The sequence below is a fragment of the Coregonus clupeaformis genome, chromosome 35 (assembly GCF_020615455.1).
Source record: "Coregonus clupeaformis isolate EN_2021a chromosome 35, ASM2061545v1, whole genome shotgun sequence".
Lineage (NCBI taxonomy): Eukaryota > Metazoa > Chordata > Actinopteri > Salmoniformes > Salmonidae > Coregonus > Coregonus clupeaformis.
In genome coordinates this window covers 9,341,183-9,360,225 of record NC_059226.1, presented here as the reverse complement: position 1 = coordinate 9,360,225, position 19,043 = coordinate 9,341,183, and the positions used below count along the sequence as shown (strand labels likewise).

Here is a 19,043-nt window from a genome sequence, read left to right as displayed (position 1 = left end):
ATCTGTTCTTAGTTCTGAATTTTTTGAATGGGGCATGCTTATATAAGATTGAGAGGAAAGCACTTTTAAAGAACATCCAGGCATCCTCTACTGACGGAATGATCAGCTAAACATTGTCATAAGGCCCATGCTTGAGTATTCATAAACAGATAGCAAAAGGCAAAGCATCAATATCTACGTAAAGCCTTAGTCACTGTAATCTTAAATCAGTATTGCATTGACTTACAGTGGCTTACGAAAGTATTCACCCCCCTTGCCATTTTTCCTATTTTGTTGCCTTACAGCCTGGCATTAAAATCAATTTTTGGGGGGTTTGTACCATTTGATTTACACAACATACCTACCACTTCAAAGATGCAAAATATTTGTTATTTAGAAACAAACAAGAAATAAGACAAAAAAACTGAAAACTTGAGTGTGCATAACTATTCACCCCCCCAAAGTCAATACTTTGTAGAGCCACCTTTTGCAGCAATTACAGCTGCAAGTCTCTTGGGGTATGTCTCTATAAGCTTGGCACAACTAGCCACTGGGATTTTTCAAGGCAAAACTGCTCCAGCTCCTTCAAGTTGGATGGGTTCCGCTGGTGTACAGCAATCTTTAAGTCATACCACAGATTCTCAATTGGATTGAGGTCTGGGCTTTGACTAGGCCATTCCAATACATTTAAATGTTTACCCTTAAACCACTCAAGTGTTGCTTTAGCAGTATGCTTAGGGTCATTGTCCTGCTGGAAGGTGAACCTCCGTCCCAGTCTCAAATCTCTGGAAGACTGAAACAGGTTTCCCTCAAGAATTTCCCTGTATTTAGCGCCATCCATCATTCCTTCAAATCTGACCAGTTTCCCAGTCCCTGCCGATGAAAAACATCCCCACAGCATGATGCTGCCACCACCATGCTTCACTGTGGGGATGGTGTTCTTGGGGTGATGAGAGGTGTTGGGTTTGCGCCAGACATAGCGTTTTCCCTGATGGCCAAAAAGCTTAATTTTAGTCTCATCTGACCAGAGTACCTTCTTCCATATGTTTGGTGAGTCTACCACATGCCTTTTGGCGAACACCAAACGTGTTTGCTTATTGTTATTTTTAAGCAATGGCTTTTTTTCTGGCCACTCATCCATAAAGCCCAGCTCTGTGGAGTGTACGGCTTAAAGTGGTCCTATGGACAGATACTCCAATCTCCGCTGTGGAGCTTTGCAGCTCCTTCAGGGTGATCTTTGGTCTCTTTGTTGCCTCTCTGATTAATGCCCTACTTGCCTGGTCCGTGAGTTTTGGTGGGTGGCCCTCTCTTGGCAGGTTTGTTGTGGTGCCATATTCTTTAAATTTTTTAATAACAGATTTAAAATGGTGCTCTGTGGGATGTTCAAACCCAACCCTAATCTGTACTTCTCCACAACTTTGTCCCTGACCTGTTTGGAGAGCTCCTTGGTCTTCATGGTGCCACTTGCTTGGTGGTGCCCCTTGCTTAATGGTGTTGCAGACTCTGGGGCCTTTCAGAACAGGTGTATATATACTGAGATCATGTGACAGATCATGTGACACTTAAATAAAGTCCACCTGTGTGCAATCTAACTAATTATGTGACTTCTGAAGGTAATTAGAGGCTTCATAGCAAATGGCGTGAATACATACAGTTGAAGTCGGAAGTTTACATACACTTAGGTTGGAGTCATTAAAACTTGTTTTTCAACCACTCCACAAATGTCTTGTTAACAAACTATAGTTTTGGCAAGTCAGTTAGGACATCTACTTTGTGCATGACACAAGTAATTTTTCCAACAATTGTTTACAGACAGATTATTTCACTTATAATTCACTGTATCACAATTCCAGTGGGTCAGAAGTTTACATACACTAAGTTGACTGTGCCTTTAAACAGCTTGGAAAATTCCAGAAAATGATGTCATGGCTTTAGAAGCTTCTGATAGGCTAATTGACATAATTTGAGTCAATTGGAGGTGTACCTTTGGATGTATTTCAAGGCCTACCTTCAAACAGTGCCTCTTTGCTTGACATCATGGGAAAATCAAAAGAAATCAGCCAAGACCTCAGAAAAAATATTATAGACCTCCACAAGTCTGGTTCATCCTTGGGAGCAATTTCCAAACGCCTGAAGGTACCACGTTCATTTGTACAAACAATAGTACGCAAGTATAAACACCATGGGACCACTCAGCCGTCATACCGCTCAGGAAGGAGACGCGTTCTGTCTCCTAGAGATGAACGTACTTTGGTGCGAAAAGTGAAAATCAATCCCAGAACAACAGCAAAGGACCTTGTGAAGATGCTGGAGGAAACAGGTACAAAAGTATCTATATCCACAGTAAAACAAGTCCTATATCGACATAACCTGAAAGGCCACTCAGCAAGGAAGAAGCCACTGCTCCAAAACCGCCATAAAAAAGCCAGACTACGGTTTGCAACTGCACATGGGGACAAAGATCGTACCTTTTGGAGAAATGTCCTCTGGTCCGATGAAACACAAATAGAACTGTTTGGCCATAATGACCATCATTATGTTTGGAGGAAAAAAGGGGGTAGCTTGCAAGACAAAGAACACCATCCCAACCGTGAAGCACGGGGGTGGCAGCATCATGCTGTGGGTGTGCTTTGCTGCAGGAGGGACTGGTGCACTCCACAAAATAGATGGCATCATGAGGAAGGAAAATGATGTGGATATATTGAAGCAACAGCTGAAGACATCAGTCAGGAAGTTAAACTTGGTCGCAAATGTGTCTTCCAAATGGACAATGACCCCAAGCATACTTCCAAAGTTGTGGCAAAATGGCTTAAGGACAACAAAGTAAAGGTATTGGAGTGGCCATCACAAAGCCCTGACCTCAAACCTATAGAAAATGTGTGGGCAGAACTGAAAAAGCATGTGCGAGCAAGGAGGCCTACAAACCTGACTCAGTTACACCAGCTCTTTCAGGAGGAATGGGCCAAAATTCACCCAACTTATTGTGGGAAGCTTGTGGAAGGCTACCCGAAATGTTTGACCCAAGTTAAACAATTTAAAGGCAATGCTACCAAATACTAATTGAGTGTATGTAAACTTCTGACCCACTGGGAATGTGATGAAAGAAATAAAAGCTGAAATAAATCATTCTCTCTACTATTATTCTGACATTTCACATTCTTAAAATAAAGTGGTGATCCTAACTGACCTAAGACAGGGAATTTTTACTAGGATTAAATGTCAGGAATTGTGAAAAACTGAGTTTAAATGTATTTGGCTAAGGTGTATGTAAACTTCCGACTTCAACTGTATGCACGCACCACTTTTCCGATATTTATTTTTTATAATATTTTGAACTTCACCAATTTGGACTATTTTGTGTATGTCCATTATATGAAATCCAAATAAAAATCAATTTAAATTACAGGTTTTAATGCAACAAAATAGGAAAAACGCCAAGGGGGATGAATACTTTTACAAGGCACTGTCCAAATGTAGGGTATAGGCTAATCATTACTGATGTAAACCTTATCACTTGTGTCCATAACAACATCTGCATAATGTATTATTATCTTCTAACAACTGCCCACTGCACTGAAATAGTCCTCTACTGTAAAATTGAATGAAACTACTGGCCCTGTTAGGTATGGAAGCCCCATCCTGCAAAGCAGATACTCCACTGGGGATAGAGTACAGTACAGTACAGTACATCACAGCCCTACTGTGATACCAGCCTGAGGGTGGAACAGGGGGAAGAGAGCTACTCTCTCTGTGTATCAGTCTCATCTCAAGGGTGTTACACCAAAAAGTAGCACCACAGGAAACAGTGAACCAGTGTCTGTCAAGTCAGATGTGGAGAGCGGAACAAAGTTCCACCACTGAATGGACCATGATGAGGCTTGGAGCCTCTGGGCAGGTACACATTTTTATCTTCCTGCTGCGGAAGCAAGCGCTGAAATAGTTTATGTTTGACACAAGTCAGATCAGAGTCTGTGCCTTCTTTTACAGCTTTTCTTTAAGGATGTACAGGTGTTGACATAATTCCAAGGTACTTCCAGATCAGAAAGAGAGCTGCAAATATGATGCTCTATTCTAGGCGGTGCCCATACTGGTTTATTATGTCATATCTGCTTATTATTGACATTAACACATTACTTTTTATCCTGGTCAATTGCATTATGTAGTCTATGCTTTGAAACATAACACAGAAGTAAGAAATATTTAATCAGGCGTTTCTACTTTCCCATGCTGCAAATTAAATCCATCCCTGTACTGCCCGTCTCCTGGGGTCTGAGAGCAAGAAGAGATGTCAGGGATGTATCCTCTCCCAAACGGCTAATTGGCCGATTCGATGGGCCTAATTGGGTCATCAGCTGCGTTGATTTGCTGTGGTTACAACGATCAGCGCCAATAAGGGCACAACGATCTGAATGGCTGAGTTCCGGTGCCTTCCAGATGTCAAGACAAAGCCAACGCACATCTCTCATTTCCTGGAGCTCTCCTCTCCAGGACTGGAAGGGGGCTGAGAAGGGGTATTTATAGGTGGGTGACAGCGCTGCAAGGGCAGCGGGAGGGAAGGGAGGGGGTCTTTAACTGTCAGCAGGACTGAGGTGGTACTGTATGCCAGGGTTTAGATCAGCTCTCCTTAACACGATATTGGAGCGAGAGTCACTTAGATGGTATTCTAATTTAAAATAAGAAACACAAAGATGCCCCCTATACCTCCTAACAGTGGATGGCAATGTTGGCCTGGTGGTGGTGTTGCGTGACAAAAGAGAGAGAAATGGTTAAATGGGCTTTGAGGGCATTCAAAGTCAACACTGACAGAATGAGAGGAGACTTTTACATTGGTCTTGCTGTCTGTATAGGACTCCTCATTTCTCAGAGCACTGTGTATGTTGTAACTGTTTGTTATTTCCTATTACTCATTATTTTAAGTTATTTATAGCAAAATTGACATAGGGGATATTGGGGTAAGTTTAGCCATTTTTTACATTTAGCATCACTCAGTCAAGGGAAATATAGTGCTCTTTCTAACAAAGATATCTACATATATTTCAGGATGTTGTGTATCCCAGGAAATAATCAGAATGAATGTAAACATTACAGTTTTAAAAACATAGCTTGTCCTAAAACAGTGGTCTCTTGGCAAAACCTACCCCAGGTATAGGGTAAGTTGAGCGCGGGACAGGGTAAGTTAAGCCGCCTACACATTTCTGTACTGAATGAAATATTACCACTACCTTTTTAAACCATGTCTATCTTTATTTCCAAAACACAATTCAACACAATAACAATTGCTAATTTGTATTTTAATCATTTTATGCATATTTTAATACAGGCTTAACACCTAACAAACACTTTGTACTTTTTTTTTACACTTAACATAGGCCATGCCCTGTTGTTACCTCATATCCCAGCGATAATGCCTTGCATTACGCCTGGGAAGAAAACACTTCAATTTGCTCAACTTCCCATTGGCTCAACCATTGGCAAAATTTCCCCCATGGCCATTGGCTCAACTTAGCCCAAGGCAAACATTTTGACTACCGGTATATTAACCCACACAGCTAAAAGGATGCACTTTCATGCTAGGTTTAGGACCTCATATTGAAGCTTATAGAGACCCCAACTGATGTATAGAACAATCTTTAAAGTATCTACTTTGGTTTAGATACAAGCATCATGAAACCTCTAACACAATACATTAATTTGACTTGGTGAAAATCAGTTTTTTGGACCTATCTTGCGTAACACTTTTTCCACATGGTTTCTTCCTTCACAGACTCCATGAATTGATGACCTCATCCTAAAGATTTGGTTAAATGATTCATTTTGTGTATGGTTTTCTACAAACAAGGGAGGCTCAACTTACCCCTTCGGCTCAACTTATCCCACTCTCTGCTACTTAAACTTTGGACCTAATGTCTTACTATCCTTTACGAGGTAAATAGACCACACGACGGCGTTTGAACAAAGCAGGAGCAACGAGCAAGCACTAAACTCAAAAGAGTGCAAAAGAAAGAACAAACTAAAAATGTATTATATATAGGCCTATTTATATCCCAAGCTATTCCTTGTTGAATGCCATGACATGACTCTTCCGATTCTTCTGTCTTCTACAAAGGCTTCATTCTACTGGTGAAGCTACACTGTTTTCTTCACACTTTTATGACAACGCAAGGACAGAAGAAAACAATTAAATTAAATCCAACCACAGCAATAACAGTGGCAAGAAAAGAAAACAGGTCTTCTTTGTATCTTAGGGGGAGGGATGCTTTCTATGTGGTGGGCATCCTTTAGGTCGCTGATGTGGAAGCGAGAGAGTGTTTCCCTAGGGCTCTCTCCTAGCTGTGACTGTCCCCAGGGCTGGGCACAACTGCTGTGCTGCGTCCCTCATGCTCATAGCAGATCATGCAACAAATGAGTCCAACAGGAGGGTCTGACAGCATGTACTGTATGCCCCAAAGGCCCACTGCACCAAATACAGAAGGTGGGAAGTTATATAGTCTGTGGTGTTATTGCTCTGTCAGGCTGTTTTCAGCCTTTAAAACAATTCATTCCAAGGTTCTGTTTAACACATGCAGCTGTTAGGTTTTATGTGGATGCTTAGTGTTTACAGGGGACAGTGGTACAGCTCTGGAATCTGGTAATGGGGAAGGGCTGACTAGGGTTATCAGACTGAGTAAAAGCTCTAGACAACATGCTCTTAATGGATCCCCCAAGCACTGGCTGCTTATTACATGGTTATTTAATGGCTGACAATAGGGGAAGTGGCTGTCATGGGTCCCACAGAAGAATCGTAGCTCATTACGTATGGAAATACACACAATCCAGGGTTTCATTAGACCTGCCAACAGCAACAGTGTCCATGGGGCTCTGTCTGCTCCATCAGTCTCTTAAAAACGCTTGAGCATTTAAGTGGCCACTCCTGTTAGTTTGGAAATGTGAATGCCCCCTCCTTTGTCATTATAGGCAGTATGCAAATTCATACTGTAGGCTACTATGTGCACTCATTTGGCCTCATATGAAAAACCTACTGGGGACTCAATATTGCTGTGACAAATTAATCTCATCAAGAAGCAAAATACTGTAATACAAAAGGATCTGAAAACAGAGAGAGACTGAAAGGGAAGTGTAACACTCCATGTTGCAGTTAAATCTGTAACACCAGGGGCTTGTGTTTAGAACACTGAAGTCTATCATATGTTGTAAGCAGAGGCTGGATGCCAATCAACTAAATGGCGACTGGTTGTATCTATGAGGGTGCACCTCAAGCATGTCTACTTAATGAAGTGTGAAAGTATGTAAATGAGTGTAAAATGGGGAAATGTCTCAGTCTATATGAAGTTTGGCAAATTCACTCTTCAGCATATGACATTTTCCTAATAATTATTTCTCATTGTCCTGTACAGCATACTGATCAGGTAATTATGTGGTATGTATCTGGTCCTCTGTAACTCAGTTGGTAGAGCATGGCGCTTGCAACATCAGAATTTTGGGTTTGATTCCCAGGACCATGTCACGATCGTCTAAGGAAGCGGACCAAGGCGCAGCGTGTTGAGCGAACATGTTGACTTTATTATATTAAAGCAACCACGAAACAACAAAACAAAATGACGATAGTGAAGTCCAACAGTGACAATGACTGAACATGGAACAAAAACCCACAAACACAAGGTGAAAACACACAGTTTAAATATGGCTCCCAATCAGAGATAACGAGCCGACAGCTGACACTCGTTACCTCCGATTGGGAGTCATATGACTAACAAGAACAACCAAAACCAAGCACACCCAAATACCCAACATAACCAAACCAAACCCAACAAAACGAATACACCCTGGCTCAAATACAAAGTCCCGGAGCCAGAGTGTGACATACCTCCCCTTAAGGTGCGAACTCCGGGCGCACCAGCATAAAGTCTAGGGGAGGGTCTGGGAGGGCGTCTGTCCACGGTGGCGGCTCTGGCACAGGTCGTGGTCCCCACCCCACCATAGTCACTACCCGCTTACGTAGCCTCCTCCCAATGACCACCCTCCAATTTAACCCCACTGGATTAAGGGGCAGCACCGGACTAAGAGGCAGCACCGGACTAAGGGGCAGCACCGGACTAAGGGGCAGCACCAGGATAAGGGGCAGCACCAGGATAAGGGGCAGCACCGGACTAAAGGACAGCACCGGACTGAATGGCGGATCCTGGCTGGCTGGCTCTGGCGGATCCTGGCTGGCTGGCGGATCCTGGCTGGACGGCTCTGGCGGATCCTGGCTGGACGGCTCATGGCTGGCTGACGGATCTGGCTGCTCATGGCTGGCTGACGGATCTGGCTGCTCATGGCTGGCTGACGAATCTGGCTGCTCATGGCTGGCTGACGGATCTGGCTGCTCATGGCTGGCTGACGGATCTGGCTGCTCATGGCTGGCTGACGGATCTGGCTGCTCATGGCTGGCTGACGGATCTGGCTGCTCATGGCTGGCGGAAGGCTCTGGCTGATCCTGTCTGGCGGAAGGCTCTGGCTGATCCTGTCTGGCGGAAGGCTCTGGCTGATCCTGTCTGGCGGAAGGCTCTGGCTGATCCTGTCTGGCGGAAGGCTCTGGCTGATCCTGTCTGGCGGAAGGCTCTGGCTGATCCTGTCTGGCGGAAGGCTCTGGCTGCTCCTGTCTGGCGGAAGGCTTCGGCTGCTCCTGTCTGGCGGAAGGCTCCTAGCGGCTCCTGTCTGGCGGAAGGCTCTAGCGGCTCCGGTCTAGCGGACGGCTCTGAAGGCTCATGGCAGACGGGGCGGCTTTGCAGGCTCAGTACAGACGGGCGGCTTATGCAGCGCTTGGCAGACGGGCAGTTCAGGCGCCGTTGGGCAGACGGGCAGTTCAGGCGCCGTTGGGCAGACGGGCAGTTCAGGCGCCGTTGGGCAGACGGCAGACTCTGGCGGCTGAGACGCACTGGTGGCCGGATGCGTGGTGCCGGAACTGGAGGTACCGGGCTGAGGACACGCATCTCAGGGCTAGTGCGGGGAGCAGGAACAGGACGCACAGGACTCTGGGGACACACAGGAGGCTTGGTGCGTGGTGTAGGCACTGGTGGTACTGGGCTGGAGCGGGGAGGTGGCGCCGGAAATACCGGACCGTGCAGGCTTACTGGCTCCCTTGAGCACTGAGCCTGCCCAACCTTACCTGGTTGTATGCTCCCGTCGCCCGACCAGTACGGGAGGTGGAATAACCCGCACCGGGCTATGTAGGCGAACCGGGGACACCATGCGTAAGGCTGGTGCCATGTAAGCCGGCCCGAGGAGACGCACTGGTGGCCGGATGCGTGGGGCCGGCTTCATGACATCCGGCTCAACGCTCAATCTAGCCCGGCCGATACGTGGAGCTGGAATGTACCGAACCGGGCTATGCACGCGTACAGGAGACACCATGCGCTCTACTGCGTAACACGGTGTCTGCCCGTACTCTCGCTCTCCACGGTAAGTACAGGGAGTAGGCGCAGGTCTCCTACCTGACTTCGCCACACTCCCCTTTAAGCCCCCCCCAAGAAATTTTTGGGTAGTACTCTCGGGCTTCCAGTCTTGCCTCCGTGCTGCCTCCTCATATCGCCTCCTCTCGGCTTTAGCTGCCTCCAGCTCTTCACGAGGACGGCGATATTCTCCCGGTTGTGCCCAAGGACCCTTTCCATCCAGTATCTCCTCCCATGTCCATGAATCCTTTATAGGCGTCCATGAATCCTGTGTATGTGGGTCCTGTTGCCGCTTGACACGCCGCTTGGTCCTAGATTGGTGGGTTTTTCTGTCACGATCGTCTAAGGAAGCGGACCATGTTGACTTTATTATATTAAAGCAACCACGAAACAACAAAACAAAATGACGATAGTGAAGTCCAACAGTGACAATGACTGAACATGGAACAAAAACCCACAAACACAAGGTGAAAACACACAGTTTAAATATGGCTCCCAATCAGAGATAACGAGCCGACAGCTGACACTCGTTACCTCCGATTGGGAGTCATATGACTAACAAGAACAACCAAAACCAAGCACACCCAAATACCCAACATAACCAAACCAAACCCAACAAAACGAATACACCCTGGCTCAAATACAAAGTCCCGGAGCCAGAGTGTGACAGACCACCTACAGTGGGGAAAAAAAGTATTTAGTCAGCCACCAGTTGTGCAAGTTATCCCACTTAAAAAGATGAGAGAGGCCTGTAATTTTCATCATAGGTACACGTCAACTATGACAGACAAATTGAGGAAAAAAAATCCAGAAAATCACATTGTAGGATTTTTTATGAATTTATTTGCAAATTATGGTGGAAAATAAGTATTTGGTCACCTACAAACAAGCAAGATTTCTGGCTCTCACAGACCTGTAACTTCTTCTTTAAGAGGCTCCTCTGTCCTCCACTCATTACCTGTATTAATGGCACCTGTTTGAACTTTTTATCAGTATAAAAGACACCTGTCCACAACCTCAAACAGTCACACTCTAAACTCCACTATGGCCAAGACCAAAGAGCTGTCAAAGGACACCAGAAACAACAATGTAGACCTGCACCAGGCTTGGAAGACTGAATCTGCAATAGGTAAGCAGCTTGGTTTGAAGAAATCAACTGTGGGAGCAATTATTAGGAAATGGAAGACATACAAGACCACTGATAATCTCCCTCGATCTGGGGCTCCACGCAAGATCTCACCCCGTGGGGTCAAAATGATCACAAGAACAGTGAGCAAAAATCCCAGAACCACACAGGTGGACCAAGTGAATGACCTACTGAGAGCTGGGACCAAAGTAACAAAGCCTACCATCAGTAACACACTATGCCGCCAGGGACTCAAATCCTGCAGTGCCAGACGTGTCCCCCTGCTTTAGCCAGTACATGTCCAGGCCCGTCTGAAGTTTGCTAGAGTGCATTTGGATGATCCAGAAGAGGATTGGGAGAATGTCATATGGTCAGATGAAACCAAAATATAACTTTTTGGTAAAAGCTCAACTCGTCGTGTTTGGAGGACAAAGAATGCTGAGTTGCATCCAAAGAACACCATACCTACTGTGAAGCATGGGGTGGAAACATCATGCTTTGGGGCTGTTTTTCTGCAAAGGGACCAGGACGACTGATCCGTGTAAAGGAAAGAATAAATGGGGCCATGTATCGTGAGATTTTGAGTGAAAACCTCCTTCCATCAGCAAGGGCATTGAAGATGAAACGTGGCTGGGTCTTTCAGCATGACAATGATCCCAAACACATCGCCCGGGCAACGAAGGAGTGGCTTCGTAGAGAAGCATTTCAAGGTCCTGGAGTGGCCTAGCCAGTCTCCAGATCTCAACCCCATAGAAAATCTTTGGAGGGAGTTGAAAGTCTGTGTTGCCCAGCGACAGCCCCAAAACATCACTGCTCTAGAGGAGATCTGCATGGAGGAATGGGCCAAAATACCAGCAACAGTGTGTGAAAACCTTGTGCAGACTTACAGAAAACATTTGACCTGTGTCATTGCCAACAAAGGGTATATAACAAAGTATTGAGAAACTTTTGTTATTGACCAAATACTTATTTTCCACCATGATTTGCAAATAAATTCATTAAAAATCATACAATGTGATTTTCTAGATTTTTTCCCCACATTTTTTCTGTCATAGTTGACGTGTACCTATGATGAAAATTACAGGCCTCTCTCATCTTTTTAAGTGGGAGAACTTGCACAATTGGTGGCTGACTAAATACTTTTTTTCCCCACTGTATATGTAAAATGTATGTACGCATGACTGTTAGTCCCTTTTGGATAAAAGTGGCTGCTAAATTACATAGTATGATATATTATTTATCGTATTATTATATATTATTATATTAAATGGGAGATGGCTCTCGTGGACAATGGAACAAAAAGTTGCTCTAATGAAAAAGATTATTCCATTAACTGCAGCACCATGACAGAGGTAAGATAAGAACACTGTTATTAGAAGCTAGATTCTCGCAAAACGAATGACTCTTTAATAGACTTTTATCAAAGGCCAAAGAGGGGTTCCTTCTATTTATTTGGACTGCTTCATGTACAAGTGGGTAACCTGTACGAGTGTTAAATGTGGGGTTTTGGCATATCCCAACTCCCCCTGATACACATACCTTGCTTGCCAACCCATGTACCATACCCATCAGGGCTATAAAATATGTCCATTCAACATAGAACACAGCTTGTCCAGAATTACTCATGGCCTATGAGCATAGGACACTATTGAATAAAAGGACATAAATTGGTCTTGCAATTTTACAGTCTAATTGGTCTGCTTATCTAAGCATAACATTTTGTGTTTTATGCATCCAACAGGCAGAGAGCAACGAAGCCTCCTGTATTCAACAGACATTCTGGGTATTGATGAGTAGAGGTACAGTATGAGTAATCGTGGGCATGTCCTGACTAGTAGGTCTGGAGGGATTCAGATATGAGGCTTAAAGATCAAATCAGCTGCTAATGTGCTAATGAACATTTCAATCAGTCTAGCCTACTTATAAAAACACATTTTAATATCAACCCTCAATGCTTTGTACAGATAGGCCTATCTACCATCAGCCATTGGGTGAGTTTGCATTGTGTGGACTCCAGAGTTTTTTTTATCAAGGTTGACTGAATGCCTAGGAAACAGAGGGTTTGAAACCTTATATCAATCAATCAATCAAATGTATTTATAAAGCCATTTTTACATCAGCAGATATCACAAAGTGCTATACAGAAACCCAGCCTAAAACCCCAAACAGCAAGCAATGCAGATGTAGAAGCATGGTGGTTACAGAGCATGACAAGGCTTGAAAATCATCCAGGGATATGAAATTGTATGTGAGAAATGTATTCGCTAAGGCTTACATGGATTCAAGGTGGGCTACATTTTACCAATTCAATTCCCAAATGAATAGGGTTCCTAATTGAATAGGGTTGTGTGGATCTCCTTTCTAGTCTGACCAGCAATCAGCTTGGCGTGGTACTAACAAAGGGAAATCATGAAAGAGAGAGCATACATAGAGTCACAATCATTCTCATCAAACCATGATCTACCTCCCAAGAGGTGTATGAGGCTGAATGGCATGATTTCAGTCACTAATGTTTCAAATGTTTCAAATGGATTTGGCTCACACAGTTGGACATTTCAGAGCTCTTGAATGGATAGGTATCTGTCAGACGTTTTCATACCGCAAACCGGGAGTCAATTTTATTGTGTATCACGAAGGAAGGCCTCTGTTCTTATTAACTGTAAAAATTGCCTCCATCCAGTTACAGTGAGGGAAAAAAGTATTTGATCCCCTGCTGATTTTGTACGTTTGCCCACTGACAAAGACATGATCAGTCTATAATTTTAATGGTAGGTTTATTTGAAAAGCGCATGTTAAAAATGTTATAAATTGATTTGCATTTTAATGAGGGAAATAAGTATTTGACCCCTCTGCAAAACATGACTTAGTACTTGGTGGCAAAACCCTTGTTGGCAATCACAGAGGTCAGACGTTTCTTGTAGTTGGCCACCAGGTTTGCACACATCTCAGGAGGGATTTTGTTCCACTCCTCTTTGCAGATCTTCTCCAAGTCATTAAGGTTTCGAGGCTGACGTTTGGCAACTCGAACCTTCAGCTCCCTCCACAGATTTTCTATGGGATTAAGGTATGGAGACTGGCTAGGCCACTCCAGGACCTTAATGTGCTTCTTCTTGAGCCACTCCTTTGTTGCCTTGGCCGTGTGTTTTGGGTCATTGTCATGATGTAATACCCATCCACGACCCATTTTCAATGCCCTGGCTGAGGGAAGGAGGATCTCACCCAAGATTTGACGGTACATGGCCCCGTCCATCGTCCCTTTGATGCGGTGAAGTTGTCCTGTCCCCTTAGCAGAAAAACACTAAGGGGACAGGACATAGGCAGCATTCCTCCTCCTCCAAACACCGCGAGTTGAGTTGATGCCAAAGAGCTCAATTTTGGTCTCATCTGACCACAACACTTTCACCCAGTTCTCCTCTGAATCATTCAGATGTTCATTGGCAAACTTCAGACGGCCCTGTATATGTGCTTTCTTGAGCAGGGGGACCTTGCGGGCGCTGCAGGATTTCAGTCCTTCACGGCGTAGTGTGTTACGAATTGTTTTCTTGGTGACTATGGTCCCAGCTGCCTTGAGATCATTGACAAGATCCTCCCGTGTAGTTCTGGGCTGATTCCTCACCGTTCTCATGATCATTGAGGTGAGATCTTGCATGGAGCCCCAGGCCGAGGGAGATTGACAGTTATTTTGTGTTTCTTCCATTTGCGAATAATCACACCACCTGTTGTCACCTTCTCACGAAGCTGCTTGGCGATGGTCTTGTAGCCCATTCCAGCCTTGTGTAGGTCTACAATCTTGTCCCTGACATCCTTGGAGAGCTCTTTGGTCTTGGCCATGGTGGAGAGTTTGGAATCTGAGTGATTGATTGCTTCTGTGGACAGGTGTCTTTTATACAGGTAACAAGCTGCGATTAGGAGCACTCCCTTTAAGAGTGTGCTCCTAATCTCAGCTCTTTACCTGTATAAAAGACACTTGGGAGCCAGAAATCATTCTGATTAAGAGGGGGTCAAATACTATTTCCCTCATTAAAATAACATTTTTGACATGCGTTTTTCTGGATTTTTTTGTTGTTATTCTGTCTCTCACTGTTCAAATAAACCTACCATTAAAATGATAGACTGATCATGTCTTTGTCAGTGGGCAAACGTACAAAATCAGCAGGGGATCAAATACTTTTTTCCCTCACTGTATAGGCTACTGTAGGCTATATAATAGAAATCAAAAGCTTTTTCCATGTAAACATCTTATGTGATTTTCTCCATTGGTTTTGTTGGTAGGCATTATGCTCCAATAGCCACAATAGCCTATTGGCTACCGTCTAAAACTGCAAGGGTACAGCCTCAGTGTTCACTATAAACGCGCGCTGGAAATTGCACAAAATTCAAGTTTCCGCTCACAAGAACTGAAATTTGCTCAGTGCCCCAAAACATTAGAGGGAACATTGGTGCCAATAAGTCCATTCGTTTGAAATTGAGGGCTGCAGGTCTCTTCTAATGCCTATAGGCATAGTGGGATGTACCCAACAGATGGCGTGTGATATGGACTCATCTCAACAGCAGACCAGTGGTTCAAAGTAATGTTTACTGATTCATGTGTTTAAAATCATACAGGTTAGTTCATTCCTACAAAGTATTTTCTGTGCTACAGCTTCATTATGCTTTACCCTTGCTTCAGATGGGGATCATGGCCCTTTATGACAGTTTCTCACCATTTTGAGACAGGTTGGGGCATCATTTTCAATTTTACAGGAACATCCTTTTCAAGTGAATAATCTTACATCTTCAGGGAAGATTACTCTTATCTTGAGGGCAGAAGATTCTTGTCTTTGGAGAATAATATTTAATCTCTCGAGGGGATTATTTCATGTTCTGCGTCGATTGAAATACTTTTTTGTAACAAGATAATACAACCTGGAGCATTTCAATTTTGGAGAATCTCTTATAAAATGGGTCAAAATCATGTATAGTAACCCTAGGTGTAAAATAGTAAATAATGGCTATTTCTCAGAACGTTTTAAACTGTCAAGAGGAGTGAAACAAGGTTGTCCACTATCGGCATATCTATTTATTGTGGCCATCGAGATGTTAGCTATTAAAATCAGATCCAATAATAATATCAGAGGATTAGAAATACAGGGCTTAAAAACAAAGGTGTCATTGTACGCAGATGATTCATGTTTTCTTTTAGATCCACAACTAGAATCCCTCCACAGCCTCATAGAGGATCTAGATACATTTTCTAACCTCTCTGGATTAAAACCAAATTATGACAAATGTACTATATTACGTATTGGATCACTAAAAAAATACAATTTTTACATTACCATGTAGTTTACCAATAAAATGGTCTGATGGTGATGTGGATATACTCGGAATACATATCCCAAAGGAAATAAATGATCTCACTTCAATAAATGTTAATAGAAAGTTAGCAAAAATAGATAAGATCTTACTACCATGGAAAGGAAAATACCTGTCAATTTGTGGAAAAATCACCCTGATTAACTCTTTAGTATTATCCCAGTTTACCTATTTGCTTATGGTCTTGCCTACGCCTAGCAAACAGTTTTTTAAATTATATGAGAAAAAAATATTCAATTTTATTTGGAACGGCAAGCCAGACAAAATTAAAAGAGCATATTTATATAATGAATATGAATTCGGAGGACAGAAATTATTAAATATTAAAGCATTAGACCTATCACTAAAATCTTCAGTCATCCAAAAGTTATACTTAAATCCAAACTGGTTCTCAAGCAAATTAGTAAGATTGTCTCACCCACTGTTCAAGAAAGGCCTTTTTCCCTTTATTCAGATTACAACCTCTCACTTTCAGTTATTTGAAAAGGAAATAATCTCCCAAATGTCACTATTTCTAAAACAAGCCATAGAAAGTTGGTTGCAATTTCAATTTAATCCTCCAGAAACGACAGAACAAATAATGCAACAAATATTGTGGTTAAATTCAAATATACTAATTGACAAAAAACCTTAATTTTTTGACAGAATGTTTAAAAAAGGTATAATCTTCGTAAATGATATCATCGGTAGGACTGGTGGAGTTATGTCGCACATGCAGCTAACAAAAACATATGGAAATGTCTGCTCTACCCAAAATTACAACCAAATAATTGCAGCCTTACCGCAAAAGTGGAAGAGGAAAGTTGAATGGGGAGAAAAGTAAGGAACTTGTCTGTTGGCCTTGCATTAAAGAACATAATTGGTTAAGGAAAACTGTGATAAATAAAAAAGTATATCAGTTTCACTTAAGGACCAAAGGATTGACAGCCGTCCCATAAAGATTGCAAAATAGTTGGGAAGAGATCTTTGACGTACCGATCCCATGGCATAGTGTTTATGAACTGACACGCAAAACGACACCGGATTCAAAAATTTGAATCTTTCAATTTAAATTATTATATAAAATTCTTGCTACCAATAGAATGTTATTTATATGGGGGATACAATCTTCCCAGCTCTGCAGATTTTGCTGTGAAGAGACAGAATCATTAGATCATTTGTTTTGGTTCTGTCCATTTGTAGCTTGTTTTTGGACACAGGTCCAGGAATGGCTAAAGGATTGCAATATTTACCTGGAACTAACCTTGCAGATAGCATTACTGGGTGATCTGAAAAGTCATAGTCAATCAATCAATAATATAATAATACTTTTAGCAAAAATGTTTATTTTTAATTCACAATCTGTAGAAGCAATGAGAATAGAAAGGTTCAGAACTTTTGTAAAACATCACAGTACGGTTGAAATATATATGGCAAATAGAAATCCTATGTGGATGGTGTTAAGAGATAGATGGGAGGTATTGAATAGAGTTGAAGGATGGGACTAATAACAAATAACAACAAATAATAACAAAGATAGCTAATAATGTAAGCATACTGTGTCCATAATAAGTATATAGGTTGTATGTTGGGAGCTTTTGGGAAAGAGCACAGTTAGAAAGATATGGCATTTAGAAGCAAACCGGATGGACATCATGAAAATGATCGGAGAGGTTGAGAGTAGAAGAAGTTCAGGAGCAAAAAAAAAATAAAAAAATAAAATATATATATATATATAAAATTAAAATTAACTCTGTCCATAAGGTGTAGATAGTAAGTATAGACCGGAAGTAGAGGCCTGGGCGTTGTTGTTCACTAATTTACTCCAAGTAGGGAAAGGATGGTGGGGTTGAAAAGTAATAAAGGGGAATATATATATAAAAAAATAAAAAATAAACATGGGGGATTGGAAGTGATGCAGACAATTACATTGATAGAAGATACAATCTATCTGCAATATTAAGCTGATCCATTCCCCCGGGAAAAAAAAAAAAAAAAAAAAAGATAATACAATGAATCCCTGAAATAATGAAAAAGTTGCATGGTTATTTCATATTCCCTTGAGATAAACTCTTCTTAGCCTATGTCTCCCACGGCTCCACACAAAGTCGCTAGCCTAACTTTCATTCAGTACTGTTCTATCACTGTGAAATAGAAATAAGCTTGTTCCACTTCACCTGTGTAGTTGTAGGCAACAACCTACTGCAAACCAACTTTTTACGACACATTCCTTGACTTCAGCCCCTCTACATACATAGCCTGTATAAATAAATTACTTTTTTAAGCTTCCATGCCCCCTCTCACTAGTCAGTGGATTGGGTTTGATGTCATCTCTTGCAATATTCATGCAAAAGTACCCGGAGGAATGGCAATGTTCTTTTATGAAATTATACCTATTATCTGCTCCCTATATCTGGAGAATCCAATATGCCAGCAGCATATGTAATCCCAGGGAAGACGACATGCTAGATTTCATACAATATGGCTGTCGCATGTGATCTTAAGGAACTTGTGCCATTAGGCTACCTTAGATAGCCCTGCACTATAGAAAAAACACATCTAATGTATTTAGCCTACAATCTGTATAAGAAGGCAGCTGTGAAAAAGAAGTGAGTGCAACTGGCCAAAATATTATTTTTCCTAGTATCGTGAAATATAACATAGCGATGCACCATAATCAGCAATCAAAACAGTGTCAGCCTGCACGATTACACAACAGTTAGCCTAACGGAGGTAGGCAGTATTCTCTACTGTTGGGATAGAATTTGGAAGGCAGTAGAGAGAACTTGCCCCTCTGGGCATTCATTCTCTGACAGACAGTCATGAGCAGCAGACAGGAGAAGCAGAAGAAGGAACAACACAAAGAGAAGGAAGATGATGTATTGTAGCTATCAGCATGGATCCTCCAACACACACTTACACCATGCCCTTCAGGCCTGTTCACCACTGCTGAGGAAGTTCGAAACTTTTCCACCGCTAGAGGAGTTGATCTATTCCTCCTGTATATAAACACTGAATCCCGGCAGAGCCCAAGACACTGCTCTACGTTCACTGCCACTGCAGCTGGGGCTCTGTCACTCACTATGTAGCCTCCTGTTCCCCTGGTGCTGACAGACCTGGGAAGGGAACCTTTGTGTCTGGTTGAGTGCAGGGGAGTGAGCCAATCAGAGGTG

At 42.7% G+C, this 19,043-nt stretch overlaps 1 long non-coding RNA gene across 2 annotated transcripts in view; it reads right to left on the bottom strand.

Annotated features, from left to right (window-relative positions):
* Nucleotides 1-19,043, bottom strand: part of LOC121550801 — a 40,452-nt gene that overhangs the window by 20,510 nt on the left and 899 nt on the right. The window lies entirely within an intron of this gene.